General features: G+C 42.7%; 1 long non-coding RNA gene across 1 annotated transcript; it reads left to right on the top strand.

Annotated features, from left to right (window-relative positions):
• The first annotated feature begins 224 nt into the window (after window positions 1–224).
• On the top strand, window positions 225–1,459 carry LOC134080591 (uncharacterized). The gene is made up of 2 exons (XR_009939230.1): window positions 225–346; window positions 1,088–1,459. It is a non-coding gene; the product is annotated as an uncharacterized LOC134080591 (long non-coding RNA).
• The last annotated feature ends 11,347 nt before the right edge of the window (window positions 1,460–12,806 follow it).

Genomic DNA, 12,806 nt, shown 5'->3' with positions numbered 1-12,806 from the left:
TCATATAAAGGGCTGTAGTCGATGGAACAGCCAGTGCACTCAAGGCTCTCAATTCAAACTGCCTCCTGCAGCATTTCACAACCATGACATGTTGTCACTTCGGTTCCAGATATTTCCTGCTAGCTGGCCTAACACTTATCTTCCCCATTTTGGCTTCCTCTTTGCAGCCGCTCGTCTCTTAATAATCATCAGATGACGAGTCAGAGGCATAGTCTCTCCTGCCTCTCTCTGCGAGAGGGAGCCTTTGCTCGGGTGGGGGGGACTCTGACAGCTTGGAGGAGCACAGCCGAGCAAAAAAAAAAAAAGAAAAAGACCGTCCACAAGTTTGCCTCTTGATCGCCTTCAGGTATTGTATGTTCCGCGCCTCTGACACAAGAGTTTTAATTCAGCACGTTTTTTTTTTCAGGACAGAAGTTCTTCGAAAAACGTCCATGTTGAACCTCAGGCTTGTATTCTTTGACATATCAATTCAGACTACAAGGTTGCACTGAAGTTGAATCAATGATACTCAACCTGTATTATCAGTACACTGTTAGCAGAGAGAGATCTTGTTTTGCCTGAGTGCTGAATCTAACTTCCTGTTGAAATGGCACACTTCTAGGCAAACATGGAAATGAAGACTCTAACTATAACTGAACCTTTTCACAAGAACGTTCAGTGGATCAGCATTGTTTCAAATACTCATAATTTACATATTTTACTCTAAATACCATAGTACAGTAATAGTATAGCAAAATATAGTGTTTGGAGTGATAGTACTGCTATACAAAACAGTAGGCTTTTATTTATACTAAGTACACTTTTAATAGTACTATTTCTATAATTTCTTTCATAATTACTTTGAATGGATAGAAATGTTAGCTGCAGGTCATCTACATCGATCTCTGTGATGTGGTGGACGGCTGTATTCAACTGTGCTTCTGTTATACCATTATTAGTTAAATAAAAAGAATGACACAACTTACATTGTGAAGGCGGATGTTGCAATTCACAAATGTTTTAATATGTGAATATTTTTCTGTCATTTAATTTTATTTCTGTACTTGTTTGTTTGTTTATTCTTTCCTTGTTTTCCCCTGTCTATTAGATTAACTTCGCATGTCCTTGCAGGATCTGCTGAAGGCCCTCCTCTTAGTGTATTTGACAGGCTGTGTTGGACACTCGATATAAATGGGTGTCAGTTTGTCAAATACCCCAAGAGAGGGGTCACTTTTCATCTGAAAGAAAGAAATCTCCCAGAAGAGAAAGAGAGAGTGGACATTTTTCATCACCACTTGACTGTGAGAGAACACGTGTGGCGACAATTGGTGTTTGCCACACTTGATTTAAATACATATCTTTCAATCTTTCCTTACAGCTTTCAGAATTGTGTTGTAAGAAGATCAATTAGTTAATGTCAACTGGAATTGCTATGTATTTTAATTTCAATGTATTAAAATGATCAAAAGTAACAAGTCAACCCCTCTAATGTTCTACACATTGCTGTCACTGACGTGTCATTAGCTCATGATGTCTTACACAATGCATGGGCCCTTTGTGTGGGTCTTTACTCTTGGATAGCCACATTTATTGCATGACTGCTTTCATAATACAATCTAATGGTATTCTGATTGAGTGTGAAAAATTAATGAGATGAATCATTTCCCTTGAACTTCAATGCTAGATCGGTCAAATCAGCTACACAGCATGAACTTCAGACAACCACAGCCACATCACTGGCTGTCAGGTAGTTCTCTTGGGGCCTATGTTTTCTTGAGACTAATATCCTTCGATCTAAAGCTTGTGATGATGCGATAATGGAATGCTGAACATCCATTTATAGATGTCTATCTTTACTTCTGTGGTTGTCTACAGCCAATCACTGGGGTTGTGCTGTTACCAGTGCACTGTAGATGTGTTGCAAGATTTCAAATGTAACGTGTTCCTGCACAAGAGCTCAGGCACTCCAATCAAGCTTCAGAGGTCTTGATAGCGGTTCAAAGGTTACCTGTTGTTACACACTGATTCCACCGGCAAAGCTACTGTATGGAAGATGGTTTTCATTTTTATTCCAGCCTCCATATCTCTAATACCAATAGAGCTATGGCTCCTTCCTCGATGCAACTTTGCTCAGCTGCTCTGTCAGAAGTTGTTTCCACCCACAGGAAGTGTGATGGAGTGCCGCTCCTTGCTCATCTCTTAAATGACACTCTGAATAAAGAGATGTTTCAGCTCAGCCAACCTACATTTTTGATCATATTTCACTAAAATACTAGTATAGAACAACCACTGTATGGAATTGTGCATAAATGTCCATTAAGGGTAATAGCTTGCTCTGCTCTGATCTTTGAATTGATCGAATCAGCAGTTAATATTTAGCCTATATTTTCCCCAAGAGATTACATAAAGGTCTTGTTTGCAAAGTGTTTTGAATGTTAATCCTCATTTTAATAGCCATTCAAAAGAACAAAAGCATCCTGCTTACATCACACATGTAATGCATTCTGGAGCAGCCTAGTAATTAGGCTAATTGGTATACATATTAATTAACCTAATTACTGAAACTGCAATTGACATAAATATAGCTGCAATGAGGGGGCCAAGGAGTTAAGGCCCGATCACATTACAGGCGGCATGCGCTATGAAACCCATTCATTTCAATGGGTTGAGAGCGCAATAACGGGTCTGCCGCTGTGCTCAGCAAAGCGCAGCGTCGGCGGCATTTTGCCGCTTTGCCGCTGTTGCGCGTACCGCGGTCAAAGTTGAAATATGTTGAACTTTGACCGCGGCGCGCTGTAAGTGAATGGTCTTTTGCGCGAAGCCCAGCAGTAACCATAGAAATAGGAGCGGTAACAGCAACAAAAATCGTAGAACGTTATCTCAACCAAGAGCAACCTAGCGGTGGGCGCAGCGCATGCCGTCTATAATGTGATCGGGCCTTTAGGCCCAGAGTAACCGTGGCAAATGAATGCTGCAATCAGACATATGGCCGTAAGCTGTTATTGTAAGAGGCCTTATACCTCCGCGTTCAGTGTTCACCTTGATAGTCACAAGGACACCGGAGGAAGGAGGACAGACGACACTCCAAACCACAGCGAGGGGGTTGTTCGAAACCAAGCCAGCATACTGCATGGCTTGCACAGACCAGCGACGAGAAACTTGCGTACCCAACAATCTGGGAGAGTGTCTCCTTTGTGTCTGCTCAAAGGGGAAGTTACGTGCTGGTGATTACCTATGCCGCACACCCAGGTAGTATGTATGATGTATGATCATTACAACTGATTCAGAATGGTGCAGCACACCTCAATCAGCCAAAATCAGACACATGGCTCCACTGGCTCCCTACAATGGCTGAATTCAATTAAAATCTCTCACCTGTGTAGTTAGTTGAGAATCTTTCCATTTCTGTTTTTTTATCTGTATTTTATTCAATTGCTATTTTTTATTTGCAGTTCAGTTTGCTATAATGATGAACCATTGAACTGATTTGCCCCACAGAATGTTATGAATGTGATAAACGTCAAAATTACATGATTATTGCTGTAGTCAACTGTTGTCAATGAATCTTCACCTGAGGCTAGAGGGATCTATTATAGCATGGGATCCATATTCCCATCTCATCTTAGAAGGGTATGGTACTGTATGTCTTTGTTGTTGTCAGTCTGTAGGATGTTTCTGTACAGGCTGATAAGTTGAAACATTCTACTTATACAGAAGAAGATTTCTACACAGAAGAGAACCAGTAGCTGCTAACCTTACATGCTAGCCCTACATGTGGTGCATACAGAGCCTACAAAAGTATTCAACCTCTTCAGATACTTCTCTTTTCACTGCTTTTATAAATCACATTTTGACAAGTATAATCTGCTTTTATTATGACCGCCGCTAGCATAGCTAGCGAAGCGATCATATAGTTGTTGTCAAAGTTTTTTTATTATTATTTATTTATTTATGTTATTCTTTTTTCCCCGTCATTTTCCGTCAACGATTCCCGGGACACCGTAACACCAGAGCACATGAAACTTGGTGGGCATGTAGCCCTAGTAGACTTCTGTGTAAAATGTTCGTTTCGTCCCCGGGGTCACTCCATCCCCGCGCTGGCCCTGCCCGAAGCCCTACCTGAACCGTGGCGCCAAGGATGACAAAATGTTTATGGTATGTTGGTCTCAAGAGCTTGCATCAACTTAGCTTATAACCTGTCATTTGTGATTTGAACCCCCACGGTAAAAATTGAAAATGCAATGTACTGTAATATTGCTTTTATTGCCCCTATCTTCAGATAAGATGTTATGAACTGCACCATATTTCATGTGTATGATTAACCTGACACCCTCTGGGAGTATGCCAAGTTTTGTGGAATTTCATCCATGGAGGGCTATAAAATAAATGGATTTATGTGTCCATTCAGGACTCTATACCCATCGGCCTGTAGATGGTGGTATTAACCCTCTGGAGTCTAAATCCCCCCCTGGGGATTTGAAAAACTGTTCCAAACACACATCTCAATCTCTGCTAGTTTTTGTCCTAGAAACATATAAGTGACACCATTAGAAACCTTTAATCAACCAGTTTCCAAATATATATGTTTTAAAAGAGAATGGTTGCTCTGAGTGCTGGATACTACGGTCATACACACACACACACACACACACATCTTTGAATACGTTTTCTAAGATGCAGCACTGTGTGAGACCATCGGAGCTGAGTGTGTGTGTGTGTGTGTGTGTGTGTGATGTACTATAGCCTGTGTGCCCGTGTGTGTGTGTGTGTGTGTGTGATCTGATATTGGAGTGACAGTGACGGCAGAGAACACGGTGAACATATACACATAAAGACACATAAAACACACACACAAGCAGACACACACACCCACACTTATAGACATAGAAGCACTCATACACAAAAGCGAGCGCACACATGCACACAGTCATTTACATACATAAAAGTTGCAATAGGGGATAGGCGATGGAAACAAATGCGTGATTGATATTTGCTGAGAGAATGTGCAGGACTGAGCGGCGGTCATATTGGGTGCTTCTCAAAGTCAAGGATTGCTCCTTCCAAGCCACTTTTTCAAGGACGTTACGTCATCAAATCTCGTCAAGCACTGTCAAGGATGCTTTCAAATTCTAGCAAGTACTGAGTCCTTCGTTCTGAGAATTTCGGAGAATTTTGGAGGATGCATCGATGGATCCTCGGAGTGAAGAAATAACCCACAATCCTTTGCGTATGAACAATTAGAAATTTTCTGACCGTGCGGTTTAAAAAAAAAGAGAGAGAGGGAGATGGAAAGTAGATGCAAAGAAGCAGTGCGTGTTAATGTAGGCTAAATATGATTTATCAAGTGTTTTGTTAATGCCATCGTATATTTGCTCAGGCATTTATATCAAGTTATTGTGCATATTCATCATAAATGCATATGTCAATGTGCATGAACAAGTTGTGATAGACTTGTTATTCATTTATCTCAGAACTTCGCCCAATAGCCTACGAACTTTGTAGAAGTTTAACATTACTGTTGCTGTTGCCAATTACCGGTATAACTTTCCAAGTTTCCATTGACACTAACATAATTATAAACTACGGATTGTGATATGTGAAGACCAAGTTGAATGTGGAAATACTGTAGGCTACTCCAAAAAGTTTATTTAGAGGAAAGTGCAGCCGCAGTTGTCGGAACTCCTGTAAAAGCAGCACAATTTCCACGGTTCTAATTAAGCGCGCAGCCGGAACCGTGCACAATTGACGTGCACTTCCACACTCGCTAGGCTGTTCCATTGCATGTGATCTTGACGGCTGGAGAGGGTACTGGGAAGGTGTGTAGCTTTGTCTCTCTAGCACTCGACTTGAAAGAAAGCATTCTATCAAGGACGAGCTCTTGACTTTGAGAAACACCAATTGTGTATTGCTTTGCGGTACATCTAGTTTAGTAAAATGACACATCACACATGTCTGCCAATGACACCTATGGGGTTCCATACAAAAGTGATGTCAGCATTACTGAATGCTTCAGTGACTTTGTCTGAAATGGTCGTCTATTGGAAGACTAACGAAAATGGCCTCTTTTGAGAAACACTCTGGGTGTGCTTGGCGTATATGGAAAAATGAATGGAATGAAAAGAACTGAAAAGAATCCCATGCCTGATGATAATTATGATTGAGGGCCTGTGATATTGAGGCTGTACCAAAGGCCTAAAAAGCTTAAAGTGCGTCATTACACTCGGAAATGGAAGAAAAGAATAAATATAACTGCAAGCAGCAATGAGGGGGCCAAGCAGTGGGCTGGTGTTGCTATGGCAACTCTATGCTGTTACATAACAGGGACGCGAGTCACCCCGTTTTTATGTAATGTTTGTTTTATTCTGTTCTTTATTTTATTTATTTGCCTTGTCAAATGTTTTTCACTCTTTATTTACACTATTTTCGATAGTCTTGTACTTTTCTTAGTCTTTATTCGTCTGCCTAAGCTGGCTGATGCCATAACGAGTGAATGTTAACCTAAGTCCATTGGGTTGAAGACCGCTGACGATGGCTAGCTTTTGCCTTGGGCCTCTCACATCCTCCATCCGTGAGCAGCACTGCACTTCACCGTCTGGTCAGGACAGCTGAGGACCTAGCTAGCAACTGCGTGCGATGTGCTGCTACTGCGACTGTCAAGCTTCTGGTGGCCTGCGAGCTGCCATGCCCTGCTGCCTTGAGTCTGGATCGAGCAGATGCTAACGTTAGAAGCTAAAAACAAACTGTCGCTGTGGGGTCCACTGAGTTGCTGATCTGCAGGGTCGCCCACGACTTCGGACTGTTACGTGCTTCTGCTGCTTGTTCTTCTGGTGCTCTCCAGCCGGCCTGCCTAGCGTTGAATCCTCCGGGTTGGTCTGGTACAAAGCTGTGTGTCATCATTGCGCTGGGACTTTTCTCAGCCGTCTGACTTGGATGCAGTCAATTGGACTAAGTTAACGTGGACCTTTCTGGTTTTGTTTGTTTTATTACTTACTTGATTTTTGGTTGTTGTCTGTCTTGTATGTCTTGGTGTCACGGGTAGGCCACGTTGGCGATTACGTTGCGCCGTCCTGCATCTTTTGTCTTGTGTCATCTTGTTATTTTGTCAATTGTTATTTATGTCCTGTTGTCACGGGTACGCTGCTGGCGACTATGCCGCTCCGTTCAGCATCTTTTGTTTTATGTATCGATGTGTGTGCATGTTAAATGCGCTAAAATATATATTTTTGGTAACACTTTATGGTAAGGGTACATGAATCATCATGAATTCATACATGAATTCATGATTAATTTGTGCATTACTTAATGCCTTAATATATCATGAATCATGAGGAATTGACATGAGTTCACCATACGTGTTGGAAGATAAAGTACAACTCACCATCTAAGTAATCTTTTTACCCACACAAAAATGTTTCTCTTAAAACTCAGTTGGTGCACTAGCAGTGGTGCAACTGATTGGGGCACCTGCACAACACACCAGTGACCCGGGTTCGATTCCCGTCCTGTGTTTCTTTTCCCGGATCCCACCCCATCGCTCTCTCCCACTCACTTCCTGTCTCTTCTCCACTATCCTATCATTAAAGGCATAAAAGGCCAAACAAAAAAAATGACTTGTAGTCGTGCAAGAAAATGCTCAATGATCACAGCGATCTATAGAATTTTATGTCAATGTCAATTGTCAATGTCAATGTCAATTTATTTATATAGCACTTTAAAAAACAACCACAGTTGACCAAAGTGCTGTAAAACAAATAGTCAGACAAACAAGAAACATAGGGTACATAAGACAACAGAGGCTAGACGGAGCGGCGTAGTCGCCAGCGTGCCCACCAAGCGTGACACCAAGACAAACAAACAAATTTAAAAAATAACAAATCGCTACATAAAGAAATGCCGTACGGAGCGGCGTACTAGCCAGCGTACCCGTGGGACAAGACATACAAACACAGACATCAGACAAAAATCAACAAATAATAAAAACAACACAGACAAACACTCAAAAGACAAAGTTGGCACAAGACAAAAGATGCCGGACGGAGCGGCGTAATCGCCAGCGTACCCGTGACTCCAAGACACCAAGACATTACAAGACGGACAAAAACAAACACAGATCAAATAAATAATAAAAGCAAACTAAATCAGAAAAGTCCACGCCAACTTATTAGTCCAAATGACTGCATCAGTAGACGGCCGATAAAAGTCCCAGGGCAATAGATGATGCACATCCCGTAGCTGATCAGACCAACCCGGCGGAATTCAGTCGCTAGGCAGGCCGTCTGGAGAGCACCAGAAGCAGAGGCACAAGCAGCAGATGCACCGAGCAGCTTGAAGTCGAGAGCGACCCTGCAGGTTAGCAACATTTTGTCCCTGGCCTCCAACGTTACGCGCTGCTCGATTCAGACAGACTCAGTCCAGGCAGCAGCTCGGCAGTCGGCAGCATCGCCCACAGTTGGTAGGCTATCGCCCGCCCGCCCGCGTTTGGTAGCCATGGTCCTCAGCTCAGATGTTCTGATCAGACGATGAAGTGCAGCGCACGGATGGAGGATGTGAGAGGCCCAGGGCAAAAATCGTCAGCGGTCTTTAAGGACTTTCACTTGTGGCATCAGCCAACTTGAAGCAGCAAAATAAGGACTAACAAAAGCGCAAGACTATCGAAAATATCGTTAATTAACGAATAAAAACATTCATCTAAACAAATAAATACAAAAAATTAACAGAATAAAACGAACATTACATCAAAACAAACAAAAATATGAATGAGAAAATATTTCACAGATGCACAACTTCTGTTGCATTAGTTCACATTTGGGTTTACAAATGCACGAATGTTGTGCATGTTCTCAGATTATGAAACACGGATGTGCGAATGTGTTTTGCCCCAATCGTTGCAGTGTAAATGGGGCAAAAGTCTTGAGGGGATGAGGCCAGGAACTTGAGATGCACAGGCTAGGATTTGTGTATCTGTAAAATGATTTTGTAAACTTGTAAAACGGATTTGTGAACCCGTAGCCCTGTTTTGTGTCAACAAGGTATGAAAAAATATGTACAACTTCAAATTTACGGTTACACATTTGTGACTTTAGCGTGCGAATGCAAAATCTGCAGTTAAATGTGCTCGTGACTTTTGCACCAAAAATACCTTCATATCGTTGCAGTGTAAATGGGGCAAAAGTCTCGAGGGGATGAGGCCAGGAGCTTGAGATGCACAGGTTAGGATTTGTGTATCTGTAAAACGATTTTGTAAACTTTTAAAACGGATTTGTGAACCCGTAGCCCTGTTTTGTGTTAACAAGGTATGAAAAAAATATGTACAACTTCAAATTTACAGTTACACATTTGTGACTTTAGTGTGCAAATGCGACATCTGCAGTTAAATGTGCTCGTGACTTTTGCACCAAATATACCTTCATACATTTCCTCCATCTGACAGCTGCGACATTCACGTTATGTGTGAACTTCCTAGCCTAGAAATCTAGACGCACCCTATAATATTTTTTGCCTAGCAGGATGGTCTAGGGTCGCACCCAAAGCCATCGATATCTCAAAGTTGCGACACTACCGTTGACTCCCGTGAACAAACAATGGCGGCACTTCCGGGAACTATTCCATTGAGAATGAATGAATATAATACGACTTTTCTACATGACTTATAGTCGTGTGCATAATAATGCATTTTCATTGAGTAATGTATATGTATGTGGAAATGCAGTTTATAGTCATTTTCATCGAGTATTCACCGTAAATATTAATGCGATCGCTGCTGTCAATCCCGTAGTAAACCAGGGACCGAGGGAACTACTGAGTCTACCCACTAACCACGTGACCGCTCTAATCTGGCTTTAACATGGAAGTCAACGGCTGTCGCAACTTTGAGATATCGATGGCTTTGGTCGCACCCATAGACCTAAACGAAATGGACAAACAGACGTTGTTCTCAATGGGGGGGGGCTGAAACAAAATTCCGTTTACTTTCCATCGTACTGCGCAGACTCACTTCGTGACGTTAGCCAGTAGCGTTGTTAGACCTGGGCATTCGGGGCTAGAGCCCTGGTCCCGGATGTCTTGGGGATAGCCCCGGATCTCCGTGCCTTACAAAATGATGAAAATCGCCACAGAGTTTTTTTTATAAGGTTCGAATTGAATGCCACAGTCAGCAGCCACTAGCCTGACATGATTACCTGGCGCTAGGGCGTCTAGATTTCTAGGCTAAGCAGTCACAACTTAGCCTGACAAGCCAGACCCACAGTCACAACTGCAATATTGTTACTAACGCTAACCTGGCGTTCCTTATGGAGTCAGTGTTCCATGCTTCCCCCCTCTGTCGGACTGACTGCCAGCCTCTGTAACTCACTAACTTTAAGACCGTTCATTTGGATAATAAAGAGATAAACTTACTCACGTAACGGCTCTGTAGGATAGATTATCGAAACGTTCTGCACATTCGTTTTCCATGAACTTGTTCCATTAAGTCTACAAGTACAGTAGTCAACAGTAGTAAACAGGTAGCCTGCACGAAAACCATGACGGAAAGTCATTCGCAAGATCAGTGAAAAGCGTAGCCTACTGTTTGATAGGGCAATCATTACCTAGAGGCAAGTAAACATAATAATAATATTAAAAACGAACGTCTATCAGACGAGTTACAGCAATGTGCAGGATGGCTAACATCAGGGGCGTCACCAGGTGTACCAAAGATCTGCGAATGACTTTCCGTCACGGTTTTCGTGCAGGCTGGACTGAGCTCTAACAGCCAATTCACTGAGCTTGTTATCCAAACATTACGGCCGGGAAATGCGACGTTGAACGTCCCTCCAACCGACATGCTAACTATACTTCTTTACGGGAAACCAACGTCATATACGGGGAAGACGTGAATTAGTTTTGCCTTCGATACCCAATAGAATATATAGAAGCTGTAAGGGCGATACAGGGTACATGTTACATGAAGTTATGGGATCGCAAAAATCTGCAATCTATGGCTGTCCATGGGAGTTAGCAGAGTGTTGATTCACCAGCTCAATTCGTGTTTCTACTTCCGGGATTATTCGAAGTTGGTCGCACCGTTAAGGCCAAGCCTGCGTTCGACAACAGGCCAGCCTGTCAAATCAGAACGCTCTATCTGTGTACAGTCCTTGAGCTCGCCTTAGCACGGTGATGACAGAGCTGCGAGGCACCTTCGGCTTCCGATATTGACGCCAAGGGGTTTGACCATGCATCCTCGTTCGACGAGTTGGGTGTGAGACCGTGTTGCAACAACCACAGAGAACAACGAAAGATGGATGAGGCTAACGAAGCGAGCTCGCTTGAATCGGCTTTGGAAGAGTTATAGACTTTGGCTTTTCTTTGAAGGTTGAGCAGAGAGAAGAACTCAAGTCATTCGTTTTAAAGAAGGATATTAGCCATTTTGGCGACTGGCTACAATTGGTCACAATTAAGTGCTGGCCTATTACTTGCAGAGTAGTTTGAAAGACACTGGTTCATCCCACCCACAGGCTTCAGCTCTGTGGTCCGACCCCAGACTACATTTCTGTATAGTTTGGCTTGCCAGGCTATGAACTTCCTGCAACTTACACAGTTTTGGACAGACATACACCTTACATTAGTGCCATTCAGAGCACAGTTGAGAACCGCCCCTATGTTTTTGTTGTTGTTGCTGCTATTGGCCTATGTGTTTTCAGTCTGTCATTACAGTAGCCAAAGAATAGAGGGAGAGAAGTTTCTACAATTATTTCATTATTTTCTAAATGACTTATATTTAATCTAAATGAAGTAAAAGTACACATGAAAACCTTTATCTTTCATACTGTGTTGCTGTAATATTGTTTGCTTAATAAATATGTATTATATTTTTTATTTAATATATTTATATAAAATATATTTGTTATAAAACTGTAACAGCGCCTGTTGAGGTGGCCACGACCAGGGACACGAAGGACGGGGCATACCCAGCCACACCCCCCTCAGAGAGGGTAGCTAGTAATGAAGGATCTTTGCCTCCCCTTGCTCCTTGCTGATCCTTGACGTAGGCTACCACCATTATTGTGCCCTTTGAGGTGTCCACAACCATGGCAACCTAACAGGGACAAGTAGGAGGCCCTCATTCCCAGCTGCAGCTCCCACTACGGACAATTGCACTCATTGATGCACGTATTGCACTCACTGATGCACTCACTGATGCACTTATTGTGGTTGTTGTTTCTTGTTGTAAAATTGGGGGCCAAGCGGCGAAGCTGTCATTCATGCAGCGAAGCTGTCTTTCATGTCGGCACCTCATACACTCTAGCGCCACCAACAGGCCAAACTTGGACGTACGTTTATGCACGTAACTTTTGACCCGTTGGTCCAATTTTCAAAAATCAGGTATTGTTACCGAATCCTTGAACATGCCCGAGTCCAACGCACCCTATGACGTCATTTTCCGCCATGATGGATTTTCCGCCATTTTGGATTTTAGCCAAAGTGAAACTAAAGCTTCACAGATCACAAATTTTGTCCGATTGACACCAAATATGACACACATCATCTTCAGACAATGCGTTTTACACACATTGCTTTTTGTCTTCGGAACTATTACCGTTCGCCCATAACTGCGACCAAATCAAATTCTGCGGCGCCACCGCCAAACAGGAAGTGAGCTCATATCTCAGCAACCCTTGCATGTATCAAAACCAAACTTGGTACATGGACTTGTGACCCCATCAGGAGGACGCTCAAGAAAGATGGTGACCTTTGACTTCTAGGGGGCGCTGTTATTCAGAAACATGCCTTTTTGCCTGTAGCTGTTGTTGTGCTTAGAGTTACAATGTACTAGTGGTGTCTAGTAATAC

The sequence above is a fragment of the Sardina pilchardus genome, chromosome 5, assembly GCF_963854185.1.
Source record: "Sardina pilchardus chromosome 5, fSarPil1.1, whole genome shotgun sequence".
In the NCBI taxonomy this organism is placed as follows: domain Eukaryota; kingdom Metazoa; phylum Chordata; class Actinopteri; order Clupeiformes; family Clupeidae; genus Sardina; species Sardina pilchardus.
This window is presented reverse-complemented; position numbering and strand designations above follow the sequence as displayed.